Here is a 22,842-nt window from a genome sequence, read left to right as displayed (position 1 = left end):
CAAATGACATATCGGACAAAAGGCTAGTATCCAAAATCTATAAAGAACTCACCAAACTCCCCACTTGAAAAACAAATAATCCAGTGAAGAAATGGGCAGAAGACATGAATAGACGTTTCTCTAAAGAAAACATCCAAATGGTCAACAGGCACATGAAAAGATGCTCAACGTCAGTCCTTATCAGGGAAATACAAATCAAAACCACACTGCTATACCACCTCATGCCAGTCAGAGTGGCTAAAATGAATAAATCAGGAGACTATAGATGCTGGAGAGGATGTGGAGAAAGGGGAACCCTCTTGCACTGGTGGTAGGAATGCAAACTGGTACAGCCACTCTCGAAAACAGTGTGGAGGTTCCTGAAAAAATTAAAAATAGACCTACCCTATGACCCAGCAATAGCACTGCTAGGAATTTACCAAGGAATACAGGAGTGCTGATGCATAGGGTCACTTGTACCCCAATGCTTATAGCAGAACTTTCAACAATAGCCAAATTACAGAAAGAGCCTAAATGTCCATCAACTGATGAATTGATAAAGAAGTTGTGGTTTATAGATACAATGGAATACTACGTGGCAATGAGAAAGAATGAAATCTGTCCAGTTGTAGCAACGTGGATGGAACTGAAGAGTGTTATGCTAAGTGAAATAAGTCATACAGAGAAAGAGAGATACCATATGTTTTCACTCTTATGTGGATCCCGAGAAACTTAACAGAAGACCATGGGCGAGGGGAAGGGGAAATACAAAGTTACAGAGAGGGAGGGAGCCAAACCAAAAGACACTCTTAAAAAACTGAGAATAAACTGAGGGTTGATGGGGGGTAGGAGGGAGGGGAAAGTGGGTGATGGGCATTGAGGAGGTCATCTGTTGGGATGAGCACTGGGTGTTGTATGGAAACCCAATCTGACAATAAATTTCATATTTTAAAAAATGGAGATACTTTTTTCCATTGGATATTCTTTCCTTCTTTGTCAAAGATGAATTGACTATATAGTTCTGAGTCCCTTTCTGGGTTTTCTATTCTGTTCCATTGATCTATGTATCTGTTTTTGTGCGAGTACCATACGGTCTTGATAACCTCAGCTTTGTAATATATCTTGAAATCCAGCATCATGACGTCTCCAGCTGTGTGTGTGTGTGTGTGTGTGTGTGTGTGTGTGTTTGTGTATTTTCACAATTGCTTTGGCTATTCAGGGTCATCTGTGGTTCCAAACAAATTTTAGGATTGTTCGTTCTAGCTCTGTGAAGAATGCTGGTGGTATTTTGATAGGGATTACATCAAGTGTACATAGACGTTTTAACAATGTTTGTTTTTCCAATCCATGAGCATGGAATACTTTTCCAATTCTTTGTGTCCTCTTCAAAGTCTGTATTTTAAAGACTATTTAAAAATTGGTGTTCCACACTGAAGCCAACTGTTATAAATGGCTACGGAAAAGATTACACTAGTTCCCATGAAAATAATGAATTGAATGAGAGTTCAAAACCTCAAAAGGAAGAGAATGAAGTTTTCCTATCTCTTTTAATATATGTGATACATGTTCCTATATTAGGAGGAAGTAATACTTGCAGTTCCACAGTGCAAATTAAATGATAAAAATTAGTATTAAAATAAAAGAAAAGTTCTTTTGTGGAAATTGACAGGCTGGTTTTAAGGCATATATGAATATTCAAACAGTCAAGAATAGCCAAGATGGTTTGAAGAACAATGTCCGAGAATTTACTCTAAAGGATATCGAGATTTGTTATAAAACTACAAAAATTAATACATTTGTTGATGTAAAGATGAACAAATAGACCACTGGTATATTTCAGCATGAGCTCTGAAATCTCTTTTCCTGTCTCCACACTCTCTCCAGCCACCAGAGATATGGTTGTATAGTACAATAATTAGAACACAGCTCTGAAATAAGATTCCCAGAATTAGACTACCAGAGAGAACCAGAATGTTCTCACAGCCTTATCTAAGGCTTGTCTGTGACCCAGCAATATTCTTAGAATGTGACACTAACTCTACGTCACACTCTCAAAGACACTCTTCAAATTAGAATAGAATTGTTCTTATATAATGTAAAACAATACAATATAAAACCTCTTGCTTTGATATAGACGATATGACCCATACAATAAGGGGATGTGTTGCAAGAGAGGAATCAAAATATCATCGTATAGCTAATCAAAGACTAAGTCAGTTTTAGCATCCAGGCTTTGATTATTAAATAGGTAAGATTTTCTTCCTTCCTTCCTCCCTTCCTTCCTTCCTCCCTTCCTTCCTTCCTTTTTCCTTCTGTTCTTTCTTCCTTCCTTCCTTCCTTCCTTCCTTCCTTCCTTTCCTCCTTCCTTCCTTCCTTCCTTTCCTCCTTCCCTCCCTTTTCCTTCCTTCCTTCCTTCCTTCCTTCCTTCCTTCCTTCCTTTCTTCCTCCCTTCCTTCCTTCCTTCCTTCCTTCCTTCCTTCCTTCCTTCCCACTCTTCCTGCTCTCTCTCCATAATACAGTAAAACTGTCAGAATGCTCACTTTTTATCTTGGTAAGATAATCTCTTGGTGTTCTCAAGGTCATCTCAAGTCTTCCCTGTGGGCACCATCAGCTCTCCTCCCTGCATAGACTTATATAGCAGAAACACTCCATTTTAAGACAAACAACTATTTCTAATATCTTCATCCAGAACAGGTTTAATGAAGCAAAAATGAACTTCTGGAATATCTTGGGAACCAATTGTGGCTGAAAATTTTAAAAGAAAACATAAATGATCTACTAAGAATTTTAAAGAAAAGGAATAAAAACTTGCTATTCCTTCAAGTGACAAGAAGGGAAATTTGTTCCACCGCAATGATTTAATTCAATTGTAGCATCTGGTTTCTTCTGAAATGCATAAATAAACTTCAGAGTAAGAATAGAAGGAGGATGTGGAATTTGGAGAAGGAGTCTATCAGAGTGGTGCCAACACCTTTGAAAACCTGCTATTGCAACAGCACTGTGTCCACATTACAAGTCAAATATAAGCAACGAGCAATGGTGATAGAAGGGACTGGTGTCAAGCACAAATCGATCTGGATTATGTCCTCATCATTCCACGGCATGTGCTCTACATCCTGGACACCAACAAATACTCACTGTTCTCCACAGACCATTGTGGAGTCAGGCACAGACCATGTGCCTCAGACCATTTGCCCCATATGCTTCTTCTGTCTGAAATCCTCAATATTTTTCTTTTACATTCATATAAACCCAGGCCCAGGCCCAGGTAACTACTCCATTTATTTAATTAAAAAACATTTTTTTTAACATTTATTCACCTTTGAGAGACACCTTTGAGTGAACAGGGGAGGGACAGGGAGAGAGGGAGACATAGAATCAGAAGCAGGCTCCAGGCTGTAAGCTATCAGCACAGAGCCCAACACGGGGCTTGAACCCACGAACCACAAGACCACGACCTGAGCTGAAGTCAGAAACAACCCACTGAGCCACCCAGGTGCCCCATTTAATTTTAAAATAATTAACCTATTCACGTAGATCAAACCTTAACAGTCTTCCTCCATTTTTGTTCCCCAGGCACCACTTATCTCCACAGAAGCAACCAAGAGAATCATTCCCCTGTGTGTTCTTCAATCAAGAGGGATATTTTGTAAATACATGTGTATGTTCCCATATTTTACACACACATGTCATATTAATTGTTTGTTACCATGATCAGGTTATTAAAGTTTCCACAGCAGTGTTCTCATTTGTAAAATGGGAGAAAATTTATACTACTGGAATCCTAGAGTTATTTTGAGGATTAAATAAGTAAAAGTGTGTGTGTGTGTGTGTGTGTGTGTGTGTGTGTGTTATTTAGAATAGTATCCAGCACAAAGCAAGCTCTATACAAGGATTAAATATTACCATATTCATCTTCATCATCTTAATCATAATTTTATATCTCTATGAAAAAAATAGGATTTAACTATTGCATCTGCTGGCTCTATAATAATCAATATATTTTTGTACATCATTTATTTGAAGATTTCTTCTCCCAGGGGATTTAAGGTCTTTACTACTTTTCTCTATTGCAATGGATAACCTCAAATTTTTGTGCACTTGTCAAACTACCTCCTTAGCAGGAAATCTTAGCAGCAGGGTCAATGGCAATGTTTTAATGGCCTTTAAATAAAAATTTATGGGCAAAAACACAACATGAGTAGATGCAAAAACTTCCTTTCCAACTTCAAACCACCAGAAATAGATTTTTTATTTGCTCACATTTTAAAAAAAGGGAATTTTCTAGGTCAAAGGAATGAAAAAGACACACTTAGATGTAATGGTCACTACTCCTTGAACCTATGGAGCTCACTGAAGGACTGGAATCTGAAGCACACCTTAGGGATTAGAGTTTTAATTGCCACATGGAACCTAGAATTAGGTCAGAGAGCCCACATGTTATAGGAATCCAGCAGTGGACATCATCTGAACTGAAAAATACCTGCCCATTTCCCTAGATCACAGAAAAGAATAAAGTTGCTTATTCCAGGCTGTGATTGGAAAGAGAACCAACTACCAGAAATCAGAAACCTACTTTTACTCTTAAGTTTATATTAACTGAATATTTCAAAAAACTCTGGAATTAAGAACCTAGCCTGAAAGCTGGTTAACAATGAAGAATCCCATCAAACTTGTACAGAGTCACCTGTGAGATCTTTTAATAGAGAGGCCTTTAATGACCAAAGATATGTGGAAATTCTAGGAAGTATCCACAATGTTAGTTATGGAAAAGCATAATGCCAAGAAAGACAGTCTGTGGAATTAACAAATGGAAGGATTTCTCATTGTAGAAATGGAGATAACAAAATTTTACAATAAGTATATGTGAAATGTTTAGGTAATAAAGAACACGTAAATAAAGACCAAGTAAAAGATCATAAAACAAAAGAAGTCAAGTAAAAACATATAATTTAAAAATAAACTCATTATGGGGCGCCTGGGTGGCTCAGTCGGTTACGCGTCCGACTTTGGCTCAGGTCACGATCTCACGGTCGGTGATTTCGAGCCCCGCGTTGGGCTCTGGGGCTGATGGCTCAGAGCCTGGAGCCTGCTTCCGATTCTGTGTCTCCCTCTCTCTCTGCCCCTCCCCCATTCATGCTCTGTCTCTCTCTGTCTCAAAAATAAATAAACGTTAAAAAAATTTTTTTAAATAAATAAATAAACTCATTAGGAGAATTAAATAGTACAAGGCAGGAATCATGAATTTGGAAGGCATATCTGAAAAAAATAACAAAACCATAGCATTCAAAGTTAAAGAGGGAGAAAATGTGAGAAACAAATTAAGAACATGAATAATGGGTATAATTTATAACATAACTTCAAAATGAATTCCAGGGGTACCTGGGTGGCTCAGTTGGTTAAGCATCCAGACCCTTGATTTCAGCTCAGGTCATGACCTCTTGACCTGTGGGATCAATCTCTGCATAGAGCTCTGTGCTCAGTATGGAGTCTGCTTACCGTTTCTCTCTCCCTCTCCCTCTGCACACCCCACCCCCACCCTGCTTGCACACAGGGGCTCTCTCTCCCTAAAAAAATTAGTTTATTAATACAATAAAATAGTTCCAGAAGTAAAGAAGATGGGAGAGAGTTAATATGCAGAAATTTGAAGAAAAAAATAGTTGTAACTGAAGGAAGAGCTAAGTCTTCAGATTTAAAAGGCAGAGTACAAAACAGTATATACCTCTATGTATATTTAGTGAAATGTAATCACTATATACCTCTATGTATATCTAGTGAAATATATACCTCTATGTATACCTCTACGAATACCTCTATGTATATTTAGTAAATATATATACCTCTATGTATATTTAGTGAAATTTAAAGTATCCTGGATAAATAGAAAAATTTTAAAGCTATCATAGAGTAAGAAATGTTTATCTGTAAAATAGCAACAATCAGGAAGACAATAAGATTTATCATCAGCCACCATTAATGTGAAGAAATTTTAAAAGCTACTTTAATATATTGAGAGAAAACAACTACCAGTCATTTTTATACACACACACACACACACACACACACACACACACACACACATACACAGAAAAAATTAAGGACAAATTTTTAAAAATTGTGTCACCAAGACTAATAGAATTTTTATTCAGATTCTACTGAAGTAATCAATAAAGGCTATATTTCAAAAATAAAGGAGAAAAGGAATATAAGAAGCAATGGTGTACAAAGACATAAGTAAAATTATATTTTAAAATTTTAAATTTCACTAAATAAAAACTCAGTGAAATTAATTATTACTGTATGTTTAAAAATGTATTGTGGGGGTACCTGAGTGGCTCAGTGGGCTGAGTGTTGGACTCTTGATTCTCATGGTTTGTGAGATCCAGCCCTGTGTCTGGCTCTGCACTGGTAGCATGGAACTTTCTTGGGATTCTTTCTCTCCTCTCTCTCTGCCCCTCCCCTGCTCATTTGTATGCTCTCTCTCTCAAAATAAATAAACTCAAAATTATATATATATATATATATATATATATATATATATATATATATATATATAATTTTACATATGTGTGCATATATATATATATATATATATATATATATATATGTAAAATAAAAATGGTCCTAGAATTAAATCTCACAATATTGTGGGCCCTCCATATGGCTGGGTCCTCCTGGAGGTTTTCAATTCTCAGAGTTGTCCACACTGGGCTTCCAGCAATTTATCAATTATACATATATATATATATATATATATAGAGAGAGAGAGAGAGAGAGAGGAAATTAAAGGGAAAGAGAAGACTTCCAGTTTCCAATTCTAATCATGTAAGAAGCTTAGAAGCTACCACTCCATCCTAATAAGTAAAAAGCTGAACTGCTTGAAAAGTCAACAACTCTTCTTGGACACATAAGAAAAGGCAGGACACAGAGCGAACCACTGCTCCAAGATTGTAGAAGGCAAATACAGGGAGCCATGGCTTACCAAGTAGAGACACAAGAGTGAAAGCCAATGTGAGAACCCATTCCAAGGTAGGAAAACCTGAACCGTAATTGACAAATTGCTGGAGGCTCAGTGTAGACAACTCTGAGAGTTAAAATCCTCCAGGAGGACCCATCCATATGGAGGACTCACAATATTATGAGATTTAATTCAAAGACCGTTTTTATTTTTATTTTTAATTTTATTTATTTTTGAGAGAAAGAGCATGAGCAGGGGAAAGGCAGAGAAAGAGAATCCAAAGCAGGCTCTGTGATTACAGCAGTAAGCCCAATGCAGCCTTTGAACTCTCAAACTCTGAAATCATGACCTGGGTCAAAGTCAGATGCTCAACTGACTGAGCCATCCAAGTGCCCCTAGGACCATTTTAAAATACATCACAGTCCTCTGTTCTTAACAGTTCTTTCCCTCAAGAGAAACTAACTAACCAGAGCCTAGCCTGCTGGGGTTCTATCAGAGCCTAACTGATCTGGGGGAAGGGAAATGGCCAACTCTAGTCCCCTGTAACTTTCCATATGGAAAAAGGAAAATATCCAAGTCCAGCTCATTCTAGCCATCCTGTCATCTTAAGGAGGAGAGAAAGAAAATTGAGAAACATGCTAAGTTTACAATCCAGAGGAATAGGCTCATTAAAAAAGACTGAGATCTACTCTTAGGATTATAAGCCACTTCCTCTACTCCCACACCTCAGCACCACATTATGAAAGACCAACTTACAGCAGTTACTTTTAACCAGTACATCACAAAAGACTACCAAGGAAAAAATCACAAGGCATACCAAAAGGCAAAAAACACAGTTTGAAGAGACAGAGCAAGCATCAGAACAGGCATGGCATTATTATGGCTGAAATTATCTGGCCAAGAACTTAAAACAACCATGATTAATATGTTAAAGGCTCAAAGGGCAAAGTAGACAGCATGCAAGAACAGATGAGCAATGTAAATAGAAAGTTGAAAATCTTTAGAAAGAACCAGAAAGAAATGTAACAGATAGAAAACACTATAACAGAAGTGAAGAATACCTTTGATTGGCTTAATGGTAGACTGGTTACAGCTGAAAAAAGAATTTCTGAGCTTAAGGATACATCAATAGAAATTTCAAAAACTAAAAAGCAAAGAGAATAATGACAAAAAATGAAAAAAACAAATATCCAATGACTGAGAAACAATTACAAAAGGTGTAATATGTGTAATGGAAATGTCAGAAGGAGAATGAATATTTGAGACAATAATGACTGAGAATTTTCCCCAATTAATATCAGGCACCAAGGTCTAAATCTAGGAAGCTCAGAAAACACCAAGCAGAACAAATCCCAAACAAAACACTAAACACACGCATACCATTTTCAAACTACACAAAGATAAAAGAAAATCTTGGAAGAAGCCAAAGATGCAGGAAAATTCACAGAATAACAAAGATAAAAATTATATCTAACTTCTCCTCAGAAACCATACAAGCAAGAGGAGTGGAGTAGAGTGAGATATTTAAAGGGTTGAGAGAGAGAGAGAGAGAGAGAGAAACACAAAACAACCAACCTAAATTCTGAACCTCCAAAATTATCCCACAAAAGTGAAGGAGCAATAAAAACTTTCTCAGAAAAAAATTGAGAGAATTTGTTGCTAGCAGACCAACATTACAAGAAATATTAAAAGTTTTTTTAGAGAGCAGGAAAACTATGTAGGTCAGGATTAGATGAATTCAGTGATGAATTCTAACAAACATTTAATGAAGAAATTATACCAATTTCCTAAAACCTCTTTCAGAGGATAGAAGTGGAAAAAACAAAAGCTTTCTAACTCATTCTATGAGGCCATCATTACTTTAATATCAAAACCAAACAAAGACATTACAAGAAAAGAAAATGGCTGACCAATATCTCATGAACATAGGTGTAAAAGCCCTCAACAAAATATTAACAAATCAAATCTAACAATGTATGAAAAGAATTATTATACCATGACCAAGTAGAAATTATCCCAGGTATATAAGGCTGGTTCAAAATTTTTAAATCAAGTGATGAAATCTATCACATCAACAAGCTAAAAAAGAAAAAAATCACACAACTGCATCAATAGATGCATAAAAAGCAAAACAAAACAAAATTCAAAGCCTATTCATAATAAAAACTCTCAGTAAACTAGGAATAGAGAAGAACTCCCTCACTTGATAAAGAATATCTACAAAAAAATCTACAGCAAACATCATACTTCATGGTGAGAAATTCAAAGATTTCCCAGTAACATAAAGAATAAGACAAAAATGTTCCCTCTCACCATGCTTTTTCAGCCTCTTACTGGAAGTCTAACTAATATAATAAGGCAAGAAAGGGAAATAAAAGGTAAACAGATTTGAGAATGAAAAAAGTAAATCTTTGTTTACAGATACATGATCATCTGTGTTGAAAATCTGAAAGAATCAACAAAAGAATTCCCAGAACTTAAAAGTGATTACAGCAAGTTTGCAGGATACAAAGTGAATATACAAAAATCAAACTCTCTCCTATATATCAGCAATACACAAGTGGAATTTCAAATTAAAAACATAATATCATTTACATTAGCATCCAAAAAGTGAAATACTTAGGTATAAATCTAATGAAATCTAAAGATCTTTATGAGGAAACTATAAAGCTCTGATGAACAAAATCAAAGAAGAACTAAATAAACAACTATTCAGTGTTCATGGATAAGAAGACTCAATATTGTTATGATGTCAGTTCTTCCCAACTTAATATGTAGATTCAATACACTACCTAACTTCAGGATCTACTCTGAAGCTAGGTAATCAAAACACTGTAGTACCAGCAAAAGAATAAACAAATAGATCTGTGAAACTAAGCAAAGAATCCAGAAATTGACTGATCTAATCACAGTCAATTGACAAACAAAGGCAATACAATGGAGCAAAGATAGTCTTTTGAACAACTGGGCATCCTCATGTAAAAAAAAAAAATCTAGACACACAAAATGTACTCATAATGGATTACTCACAAAAATCACTCAAAATGGATCATAAACCTAAATGTAAAATGAGAAACTATAAAACTCTTAGAAGATAAGATCGGAGATAACTTAAGACCTTGGAAATGGTGATAACTTTTTAGATATAACACCAAAGTCATGATATATGAAGAAATAATGAATGAACTGGACTTCATTAAAATTAATGACTTCTGCTCTGCAAAAGACAATGTCAAGAGAGCGAGAAGATAAGCCATAGCCTGAGAGAAAACATTTTAAAATGCATATCTGATAAATGTAAATATAGAAATATAAAAAGAATTCTAAAAACTCAACAATAAGAAAACGTACAACTTGATTTAAAAATAAGTCAAAGACCATAGCAGGTATCCCAGCAAAGAGGATATATGGATGGCAAATAGGAATACTTTAAAAAGGAATATAAAAAGACACATAATATGTCATCAGGGAAATGCAAATCGAAACAATGAGATACCACTGCACACACATATTAGAATAGCAAAAACCTGTAACGCTAACCACCACCAAATGCTGGCGAGGATGTGAAACAATGAGAACACATACATCACTGGTGGGAATGCAAAATGGTACAGCCACTTTGGAAGATAGCTCAGTGTTTTCTTACAAAACTAAACATACTCTTACTATATGATCCAGCAATTGTCCTTTTTGGAATTTATCCAAAGGATTTGAAAATTTATGTCCACACAAAAATCTGCCCATGGATGTTTACAGAAGATTTATTCATAATTGTCAAAACTTGGAAGCAACTAGCATGTCTTTCAGTTAGTGAATGGATAAATAAACACTGTGATACAGTCAGACAGTAGAATATTATTTAGTGCTAAAAAGAAATGAACTATCAAACTATATAAAAAAATGGAGAAAATTTAAATGTATATTACTGAGTGAAAGAAGCTAATTTGAAAATGTTACATCCTGTATGATTCCAACTATGACACTCTGAAAAAGGCCAAACTGTAGAGACAATAAAAAGATCAGTGGTTTCCAGGGGATGGAGGTCAGGGGTCAATAGGCAGAGTATTTTTTTAAACATTTTTTTAATGTTTTATTTTATTTTTGAGAGAGAGAGAGAGACAGAGACAGAATACGAGCGGGAGAAGGGCAGAGAGAGAAGGAGACACAGAATCTGAAGCAGGCTCCAGGCTTTGAGCTGTCAGCACAGAGTCTGACTCAGGGTTTGAACCCATGAACAATGAGATCATGACCTGAGTCAAAGTTGGACACCTAACTAACTGCCCCCAGGGGATTTTTAAAGCCATGAAATTACCCTGTGATACAATAACAATGGATATGCATCATTATATATTTGTCAAAATCCATAGAATGTACAATACCAGGAGTGAACCCTAAAGTAAATTATGGAATTTGGAATTTTTCATATGTGATTATGACATGTCAATATAGGTTCATCAATTGTAACAAGTGTATCACTCTGGGGAATACTGATAATGGGGGAAGTCATGAATGTAGAGTGGGGGGGGGCAGTGGGTATATGGTAAGTCTCTGTACCTTCCTCTCAATTTTCACTTGTCAGCCTGCTCTGAAAAACTGCTTCTAAAAATTAAAGTCTTAAAAAAATGTATAATAAATTAAAACATAAAATGAAGGATTGTTTTTGGGCATTATATGTGTGGGGATAGGGGAAATTGTGGAAATGGAATCTTCTGAGAAATATGAAAGTTTACTGAGTTTCCTAGATGGTTCAGGAGAAGAGTATACACACACAAGAATGTATTTCATTGCATATATATCATTTGGATTTTGATTAAAATATGATATTATGTCTATTTGGCAGAGTAATCACTAGCTGAATAGAAACAGAACCTCTATTTATAACTTCCAAACTTGTAAAGGAAAAGGGAATCGTAATAAAAAGTCTATTATTCCAAAATAAAACAAGACTGGAAAAAAAAATGACAAGGTATGAGACACACAGAAATTACAAACATGCGCAAATATGCCAGTAATTCATAATAAATATAAGTAGGTTAAATGTATTAGAGAAGAACTGTCAACTGTAAGTAGAAAGAACTAGTCAATAGTAGACCACTGCTCTCTCCTAGACCAATTTTAAAACCAGGTTAAAAAAAAAATAGATATCCTCTGCCTGAAGACAGCTGGGGCAACAGTACCTAAAGAAGCTATGACTTCCAAGAAATAACCTCTGAAAAGGCAAATGACATTTATGCAGTGCTCATGAAACACACACAAAAAGGAAACTACAGGATATACCTGGAAAGGAACTTGCAGACTGTTATAGATACAAATGAGCCAAAGATGGCCTCTGGTTACTGACCCCTAGGCTGTTTATTTCTTCACTATAGGCTGAGACCCACCAGCTCAAAAGACTGATTGCTCCAAACTCAATTTTTTACACATGGAATAATTTTAAAGATAGCTGAAACAATCAAAGTTTTAGTCATTTAGAGCTGGCCTGATTTGAATACCCCATCACACCTCCCACTGATAGCCCGGGTCTTTGGAGTTATACCTGCCAAGCTATCCTTTGGAGTTTTCTGACCCAGAGACTCCCCACCTACTGCTCAGCCTTCTCTCCCATTCTTCTGTCCCCTAGGAGTTCCCTTGCCCTCCTCCTTTTTGGGATGGAGACCCCATCGCATGTCACCCTGTCCAAGGCCACCAATAAAGTCTGTTATGTGTTACTACCTCTTATGGCCACACCTTTTAAATTGGTTAGCCCCAAATCAAAGCCCTTAAACTCCCTACACAGATGACTCACTCCAGGCTTTCAGCTAAAAACTCAGAAAAACTATAGTGAATCAGTGGTAGACTCAGCCTTACTAGGGATCACACTGAGACAGTCCATGATTAAATTGAAGTAATAATTTGACACTACTAGTTAAAAGAAGGGCGAGCCCATTTAGAAGGAAAATAACCTTTAAATAGCTTCAATATACAATTTATATCATTCAACGAGAAATTAATAGACATACCCAGCAATCAGACAACCAAAAGAAATAAAGGCCATAAAAATTGGCAAGGAAGAATTCAAATTTTCATTATTTGCAGATGACATGATAAGCTATAGAGAAATACCCAAAGACTCCACCAAAAAATTGCTCAAACTAATGCATGAATTCAGCAATATTGCAGGATATAAAATCAACATGCAGAAATCTGTTGCATTGCTATACACCAATAATGCAGAAGCAGAAAAAGAAATCAAGGAATCAATCCCATTTACAACTGCACCAAAAACAATAAGATACTTAGGAATAAACCTAACTGAAGAGGAAAAAGATGTATACTCTGAAAACTATAGAAGACATATGAAAGATATTGAAGAAAACACAAAGAAATGGAAAAGCATTCCATGCTTATGGACTAGAAGAACAAGCATTGTTAAAATGTCTATACTACCCAAAGCAATCTACACATTTAATGTAATCCTTATCAAAATACCACCAGCATTCTTCACAGGGCTAGAACAAACAATCTTAAAATTTGTATAGAGCCATAAAAGATCCTGAATAGTCAAAGCAATTGTGAAAAAACAATAACAAAAACAAAATCCAAGAAACTGGAGACATCATATATCCGGATTTCAGGCTATATTACAAAGCTGAAGTCATCAAGATAGTATGGTACTGGCACAAAAACAGACCCATAGATAAATGGAACACAATAGAAAACCCAGAAATAAACCCATAACTACATGGCCAACTCATCTTTGACAAAGCAGGAAAGAATATCCAATGGAGGGGTGCCTGGGTGGCTCAGTTGGGTAAGTGTCTGACTTCAACTCAGGTCATAATCTCATGGTTCATGAGTTCGAGCCCTGTGTTGGGCTCTGTGCTGACAGCCCGGAGCCTGCTTTGGAATCCGTGTCTCCCTCTGTCTCTGCCCCTCCCCTACTCATTCTCTGTCTCTCAAAAATAAATAAATGTTAAAAACTTTTGAAAAAAAAGAAAAGAATATCTAATGGGGAAAAGACAGTCTCTTCAACAAATGGTGTTGGGAAAACTGGACTGTGACAAGCAGAAGAATGAAACTGGACCACTTTATTACAGCATACACAAAAATAAATTCAAAAGAGATTCACCTAAATGTGAAGCAGGAAACCATCAAAATCCTAGAGAACAACACAGGTAGCAACCTCTTTGACCTCGGCTGGAGCAACTTCTTACCAGACACATCACTGAAGGCAAGGGAAACAAAAGCACACATAAAGTATTGGGATTTCATCAAGATAAAAAGCTTCTGCACAGCAAAGGAAACAATCAACAAAACTAAAAGGAAGCTGACAGAAGGGAGAAGATATATGCAAATGACAAATTGGATGAAGGGTTAGTATCCAAAATCTACAAAGAACATATCAAACTCAACACCCAAAAAACAAATAATCCAGAAGAAATGGACAGAAGAGATGAAAAGATACTTTACCAAAGAAGATATCCACATGGCTAACAGACACATGAAAAGATGTTCAACATCACTCATCATCAGGAAAATACAAATCAAAGATCTGAGATACCACCTCACACCTTTTGGAATGGATAAAATTAACAACACAAGAAACAACAGGTGTTGGCAAAGATGCAGAGAAAGGGGTTCCCTCTTATACTGTTGGTGGGACTAAAATGATGCAGCCACTCTGGAGAAGAGTATGGAGGTTCCTCAAAAAACTAAAAATAGAACTACCCTATGACCCAGCAATTGCATTACTAGATATTTACCCAAATGATACAAAAATATAGATTTGAAGGGGTACATCCACCCCAATGTTTACAGCAGTATTATCAACCATAGCCAAACTATGGAGAGAGCCCAAATATCCATGAACTGAATGAATAAAGAAGATATACACACAATGGAGTAGTACTCAGCCATCAAAAAGAATGAAATCTTGCATTTTGCCATGGCATAGATGGAGCTAGAATATATTATGCTAAGTGAAATAAGTCAATCAGAGAAAGATAAATACCATGTGATTTCACTCATATGTGGAATTTAAGAAACAAAACAGATGAACACATGGGAAGGGAGGATGAAGAAAAGAGAAGGAAGCAAACCATAGGAGGCTCTTAATGATAGAGAACAAACTGAGGGTTTATGAAGGAATGTGGGTGGGGAGATGGGCTAGATGGGCAATGGGTACTACTTAAGGCACTTGTGATGAACACTGGATGTTGTATGTAAGAGATGAATCACTGAATTCTACTCCTGAGACCAGTATTGCACTATATATTAGCTAACTAAAATTTAAATTTAAAAAAAGATATTAATAGACATACCAAAATCTATGTAACTGTAATCCATGAAAAAACACATAGGAACAGATATACAATTGATAATGATATTATAATTTCCTCATAAAGATTTTAAAATAAAACAGAAAAAATTGTGGAGAATTTACCAGAGAATTTTAATCTTTAGGAAAGAACTGAATGGAAGTCCCCCCACTGACAATTCCCACATCAGAAATTAGCTTAGATGCAATATATATGTAAATTAGAAGCCCAGAAGGATAGGACAGAAAGAATGGGGAAGAAGCAACATTTAAGAGATAGTGGCTAAGAATCTTCTCCAACATTGATGAAAGATACCATCTCCCAAATTCAAGGATCTGTGAAAAATCCTAAAAAATAATATATACAAAGGAAATGGCATTAATGATAGTTAAACTGCTGAAAAGTAAAGGAAAACAGAAATATTTAAAACTAGAGAAATAAAGATGCATTACCTACAAACAAGAATAATAAAACTGATGGCTGACTTCTTCATGGAGATGATAGAAACCAAAAAAATGACAAAAATACAAAAATATATATTTAAAATTCTGAAAGAAAAAGAAATGCCACATGAAATTCTATACTCAGTGAAAATGTCATTCAAAAATAAAGATGAGATAATGATGCTTTTAGATAAAGAGAGAATCTTCCACCAACAGCCGGCACTAAAATAAATCTACTAAAGAGAAATGTTCAAACAGAAGGAAAATGATCCCAGAATCTAACATGTAATTGCAGCCTAGAATAAAGAGAAATAAAACAGGTATATGATTATGTAGATATAAATTAATAATGACTAAATATTGACTATGCAAATTAATAATAATAATTGCGATGTTCAAAATGTATATAGCATTAAAATACATGTCAAAAGCATATGCCCACATATATACACTTATAAAAATAAACAAATACACTTACAGAAATGGCCAGAAAAATATAAAATAATACCAGTGGTTTAACTGTTCTGGTTTTTTCATGATTTTCAAGTAATGGGTTTTGAATAAGTGATTTTAGTTTGCTTTTTATATATTTCTATAGTCTGCTAAGCACACGAAACAGACAAAAATCGCTACCTCACAGAGCTGGTTGGAAAAATAAACATTAAAATTACTTAAAGACATCTAAATGAAATAATTCAGACAGAAAAAGATAAATACCACCTGATTTCAACTTACACATGGAATCTAAAAAACAAAGAAACAAACAGACTCTTAAATACAGAGAACAGACTTGTGGTTGCCAGAGGGGATGTGGGTGCGGAAATGAGTGAAGTATACAAAGGGGATGAAGAGGCACAAATTTCTGGTGCACCTGGGTGGCTCAGTCAGTTAAGCGTCTGACTTTGGCTCAGGTCATGATCTCACAGTTCATGAGTTCAAATCCCGCATCGGGCTCTGTGCTGACAGCTCAGAGCCTGGATCCTGCTTTGGATTCTGTGTTTCCTTGTCTCTGCCCCTCCCCTGCTCACGCTCTGTCTCTCCCTCTCTCTCAAAAATGAGTAAGCTTAAAAAAATTTTTTTAAATAGAGGTACAAATTTGAAGTTATAAATAAGTCATACAGATGACAAGTACAGTACAGGGAATACAATCAATAATATAATAATGTTGTATGGTGACAGATGATGACTACCCATGTTGAGTACTGAGTACTGTATGGAATTGTTGAATCAGTATGCTGTACACCTGAAATTAATATAACATTGTATGTTAATTATACTTCAATAAAAAAACTTAGAGCAGTAAAATACATAATAAAGCAGATGGTAATAAATCTATAAGATGTATTGCTATTACAGCCAAAGGACATACGCACACACAGACACACACAAATACTCAAAGATGTCGATTACCAAGTAGGCCAGCAGCTCCTGCAGCTTACCTAACAGAATGTTATTCAAAGAGCCAGGTTTCCCGCCACACATGCCCACCCCACCCCACCCAAACCCCTAGCAGATCTGGGTATTTTCTATGTTAATATTTACCTCCCCACCCCAGTGGATGGATGATGGGTTTTGCCACGGGACTTTTCTGGTGTTAGTACTCGAAAGCCCTGTATCCCAGGAATCCCTCAGTCTCAGGCAAACCAGGACAATTTGCCATCCTACAACTTTACAAAAATAAAACCATATGTTCCCTCATTCCAGTTACTTTACAACAAGGCTGTCACCCTTGAAACCATTGTTGCCCTTAAAAGCTACGTTTATTGATCAGAGCATCTGCCTCTGGTTTTGGTTTTCAGAGTTAGAATAAATAACTCCTTCATATTCTTATTCTCCAAGTCATGGAGAATAAGAATAGACATGTCTCCAAGGCACAAATATAAACAGTATAATGACATACATTGGATTGTTACCACTCAGTGTTATTAAAATAATCTCACATATCTCTCACATTATCCTCTGTTTTTTCTCCTTCATGTTGGCTAAAAATATGCCCCACTTCTTATCAGAATTATCTCTCTTGAGAATAGTTCAGTATCATCCACTCCAATGCATCTGTGGTAAGGATTGCCACAGTTATCATTTTCTGAGCGCATATCACCAGGGGGCTAGATATGTCACACATAAAGTCTTATTTAATTCTCAAAACAATCCCACAAGCTATATATTGTAACTATTTTAAACGTGTGTTAACCACTTCAGAGTGGTTCAGTAATTTGTACAGAGCCAAACAGCCTGCTAGGGCCCAGGCAGGGAGAGAAACCATGGTTTGCCTACTTGTAAAGTTCAATTTTTTAATAATTTATCTTAAAATTTACTTTGAGAAGATTTATGAGTCATCAAACATGAGATTGAGGTTTTAAAAGTGATTAATTCTTCTAACCTCTAGTTTTTGTTAAACACCCCTTTCCATTCTGAGCTGAATAGATTTAAATAATATGATCTAAAGTGACTTAAATTATGCATCCATTTTATCTAGGCATACAAATGTCTCTCTGCTATACATTGCTCTCTAAATAGAAATTGCCTTAGATAAAAAAATTTTTAATAGCTGAAATAATTATATAGTTTCTAGGTGAGTCATTCTGGAACTTTTAGACTTTGGGAAGATTCCATATTTCTTATTATCTGCTATGGAATGGTAAAATCACAGCCCATTATTAAGCATTTTTTTTACTAATATCATCGATATATTTGTGCATCAGACCTACAGTTAAAATTCACCCTAATACCAAAGATGTATTTTAAAGTTTATATTGGGGCCTTTCAATAACCTCATCAGGTATTTAACCACACCTAACTAGATAGTATCCTGGAAAAAGACTGATAGAAAAAAGATCTGTTAATTAAATTTAACTGAAGTCCACAAATACGTACTGCTTTCCTCCTCCCTATGCAGCAGGCACTCAACCTGCTACCAAAAAGACAGAGGTCAGGGGTACCTGGGTGGCTCTGTTGGTTAAGCGTCTGACTTCTGCTCAGGTTATGCACGATCTCGCAGTTCTTAAGTTGAAGCCCCGCGTCAGGCTCTGTGCTGACAGCTCCGAGCCTGGAGCCTGCTTCAGATTCTGTGTCTCCCTCTCTCTCTCTCTGCCCCTTCCCCCTCCCTCAAAAATAAATAAACATTAAAATAAGTTTTTAAAAAAGGAAAAGAAATACAGAGATGGCATCCTGCTTCTGTCTCAATGAACTCTGGATCAACCTGGACAATCAATTTGACTATCGGCAAATAAATTATCACATGGTGTGGCAAATATATCAGTAGGCATATGTATGTAAGTGACATAGAGTAGGAAGTGATTCTAAAGGCGAGGAAAGAATATCAGGAAGGGCTTCTCAGAAGAGTGGCCGGATAGGGGATGGGGGTCAGGGTTGGGTGAAATAGATAAAGGGGATTGATTAAAAGTACACTTCTACAGAAGAGCACTGAAAAATGTATAGAATTATTGAATCACTATGGTGTACACACGAAACTAATATAACCCTGCATGTTAAACTGGAAAAGGAAAAAAAAGAAGGGGTTTTGTCTAAGCTGGATTTTGAAGGGTGACTAGAAAATGTTGCCATTTGGAAAGCCCTCATACCTATTCTAACCGATTTGATCCCTCTCCTCTTTACTTTCAAGTTTGGTCAGTGACAGTAAGCCAGATATCCTACATAGACTCCATCCTTCCTCACCCCTGGACTTCTCTCATTCAGTTCAGAATCAATTGCTATCATCCTGCTTTGTTTACACTGTATGCATCCTATTAGACCACCGTCAGATGCTACCACTGTTTGAAAATTTCCTCTGTCACCACTGGGCATGAGCTTTCCCTCCCTTTGGAAATAACACCTAGTTCCTGTGTCATATAATCATCAAAATTCTGCTTTGTGTTTGGGTTATTGAAGTATTCATTCGATCTTTCTAAATAGATGGTATTCTTTCTGAAAATGCAGAACAAATCTTATTAATACCAGCACCTCCTTCTCACATTTCTCCACCCATCACTGACCAAAACACTGAGCCTGGTGTCTGCAACACAGTAGGGGTTTCCATAACTAGTACCTCTTTGATAAAGGAAATTTTGTCTGAGAAATGATCCATAGGAGTCCTTGACAGTAAAACATCGGGAAAGTTTTTTACTCCTTGTAGTGAGCATATTCCTCCTATGGAATATAAATGGAATTTTAAATAAAATCCAATATTGACATGTACTAAGATGTCATCCATTCAAATGGATCATTTCATAAGAAACTAATACTTCATTAATGCTTAGTTTCTGATTTTCAGTCAGAGATGGAGAAACTGAAAATTTCCTTTTGTGATTTGTCTCTGGTGCTCACTCAGTGCACTTAACTAATTTTAAGCTCTAGAATGTAGACGAGCTCCCAACTCTGTCTGGGATCTAGATAAGGGAGCAAGAGCAGAAAAATGTCAGAAAACCCAAGGAAAAAAAAAAGAACAAAAAAGTTTTGAATGCTTCTGAGTGGTCAAGAAAAGAAAGGGCTGAAAAAAAAAATCAGGTTTTAGGAGGAGAAATCATTTAGCAAAAACAACCAAACATAACAGCAAATTGATTTCAGCAGGGAAACAGGGAAAGTAAACATTTTTGGAAAGATAAATAGCTCAGAAAATTTCAAAAAACTAAAAGCTTATAATATTTAAAGTTAGAAAAGAGTAGTCAGCCCAGGAAATAGCTTCACCAGTATCTCCAAGGATCCCATAAATGATTCATGTCTCATCCCTAACGGATCACAGTGCCCATTTATTGTCACAACTTCCACAGTGAAAAAACCAAGGTGATCTCATTTCCCTAACTTATTTTTTAAATAACTGAAATGCGAAATAAAAGAATACTGTACATTCCTAAATTTTCCTTGCAGAATCTGTATTTCTTATTTCAATTCTTGGTAGTCTTCCAGAGAGTAAAACAAAACAAAAGGAATGCTAAAAGAATTTCTTCATGAATTTAAATTATGCATTCCGCTTCAGTGCATGGAGCAGCTCCTTTTAAAATTAAATATCTCACTAAAGCTAGCAGGGAAGGTTGATGAAAGATATAAACTTCGTATTCAAGGTCATTTCTTACTTTATCCTTTTGATTATGTTCTATTCTTTTCCATGTCCTCACAAGATTTTTTTTAAATGAGAAAGATGGAAAATTACTTAGAAAAGAGTTATATTTGTATCCATCATTAAGCCACTTTAAATTTATGTTTAAGAACTTTGATCAGAAGATCTTATAAGATGAAGATAAATCCAGAGAACTGCTTGAGTAATTTCAGTGGGAGCAGCCAGTAAAAGTCATGGATAACCGACTATAGCTAGGAAATTATCTCAGTAAAACTCAGATTGAATTACTATTTTTTTCTTTATTTCATGACATAAAATAACGTACAATATTGTGTTCGGTGTTGGGGGGTATCAAAAAGGGAAACTGTCCAATTCTAGTGTATTAGTTATGGTAGATCTACCATTGTAACTAATAAACCCTAAAATAAATAATGGCTTAAGCACAACAGACCTCTGTACCAGTTCCAGGCTAGTGTAAAGGCCAGTGGAATGTCCCATCTCCATGCAGTCATCCAAGGACCCAGGCTGTCAGAAGCTCTGCTATCTTGAGCACATGGCTTCCAGGATTACCATCTCCACTGTGGGCAACCAGAAGAGAAAAAGAGCATGGAGGAGTGCAAGTGTTTATGGGTCAGGTCTGGAAGTAATACAGATGACTTTCACCTATATTTGTCAGTCACCTGGCTGCACATGGAGGTGGGAGTGGGTTGGCAGAGTTTCAATCCCAGACTTAAGAGATGCTTCTCAGGAGTAATTCCACAACATGGAGGAGGAAGAACACATAGCTGGTGGACAACTTGTCATCTCAACTACAATCCTGTAAGTCACAGGAAGGAGCACTAAGTGCGACCGCTTGTCAGTAGATCTGATACTGTGAGTAGACAATCTAGAATCAGTTAACTTCAGAATATGCCTTCAAGTTCCTTATCTCTTGTTTGTAGATACAAAGTTGATGCTTCTTGAAAAATAGAAATTGAAGACTCTATCCATATACTTGAAGCTGTGAGCAGGACTCGGGAAAACTTCCAATGCAGAATTAACACAGACCCAATTACAAGAGCACAAATGATCAATGTTGGGCTAAAGATGGTGGGCCAAGCACAAGCCTCAGCCTCTCTCTGTCTCACTCCAAAACCTTAGAAATGAAAGAAAAGATATGAAATTTAAGCTAGGATAGGCAGAGGTCAAAGGTGTGAAAACACCAGAATTATGGATGATAGTAAGACACACCAGAAGGCATGAGAACAGATCAGCAACCCAAACCCTACTGGGCATGAATGAGATGCTTCTGATGACTCTCTGGAACACATGGCTTTGCCTTGACTTCTCAGATTGTAACTAACCTGCATAACACCCTTCAATAATTGCTAAATACAATATTCTCAGCCCATTTATCTATTTTTACCAAAACATGCCATATGATGTTATAGCATCATTTTCCATTTACACATTTTATGTCATTAGAGTATTATTTAAATGCTTCATGGGATATCATCATGTAGACTTACTATAATTTATTTTTTTGCAGGTAAAACAATATATACCTGTATTCTATGATCTAATCTCCATCCTCATTAAAAAAAAAAAAAAATTAACGTTTATTTATTATTGAGAGACAGAGAGAGAGCACAAGCAGGGGAGGGGCAGAGAGAGGAGGAGACACGGAATCCAAAGCAGGTTCCAGGCTCCGAGCTGTCAGCATAGAGCCTGATGCGGGGCTCTAACCCACAAACCATGAGATCATGACCTGAGTCGAAGTCGGACACCCAACCGACTGAGCCACCCAGGTGTCCCATTTTTTTAAATTTTTAAAAATATTTATTCATTTTTGAGAGACAGAGAGAGGCAGAGTGCAAGCTGCGGAGGGGCAGAGAGAGAAGGAGACACAGAATCTGAAGCAGGCTCCAGACTCTGAGCTGTCAGCACAGAGCCAGACACGGGGCTTGAACCCATGAACCGTGAGATCATGACCTGAGCCGAAGTCGGCAGCTTAACCAACTAAGCCACCCAGGTGCCCCTCCATCCTCATTTTTATATCATATCTCATTTAGTCCTCACAACCATGCTCTGTAGTGGGTATTTTTATTATTATCCTCAACTTAAAAATGT

The 22,842-nt window shown here is 36.3% G+C and overlaps 1 long non-coding RNA gene across 1 annotated transcript; it reads left to right on the top strand.

Annotated features, from left to right (window-relative positions):
• Positions 1-2,021: 2,021 nt before the first annotated feature.
• On the top strand, positions 2,022-3,713 carry LOC122215155. The gene is made up of 3 exons (XR_006200265.1): positions 2,022-2,227; positions 2,669-3,247; positions 3,556-3,713. It is a non-coding gene; the product is annotated as an uncharacterized LOC122215155 (long non-coding RNA).
• The last annotated feature ends 19,129 nt before the right edge of the window (positions 3,714-22,842 follow it).

The sequence above is a fragment of the Panthera leo genome, chromosome A3 (genome assembly GCF_018350215.1).
Source record: "Panthera leo isolate Ple1 chromosome A3, P.leo_Ple1_pat1.1, whole genome shotgun sequence".
Taxonomy (NCBI): domain Eukaryota; kingdom Metazoa; phylum Chordata; class Mammalia; order Carnivora; family Felidae; genus Panthera; species Panthera leo.
This window is presented reverse-complemented; position numbering and strand designations above follow the sequence as displayed.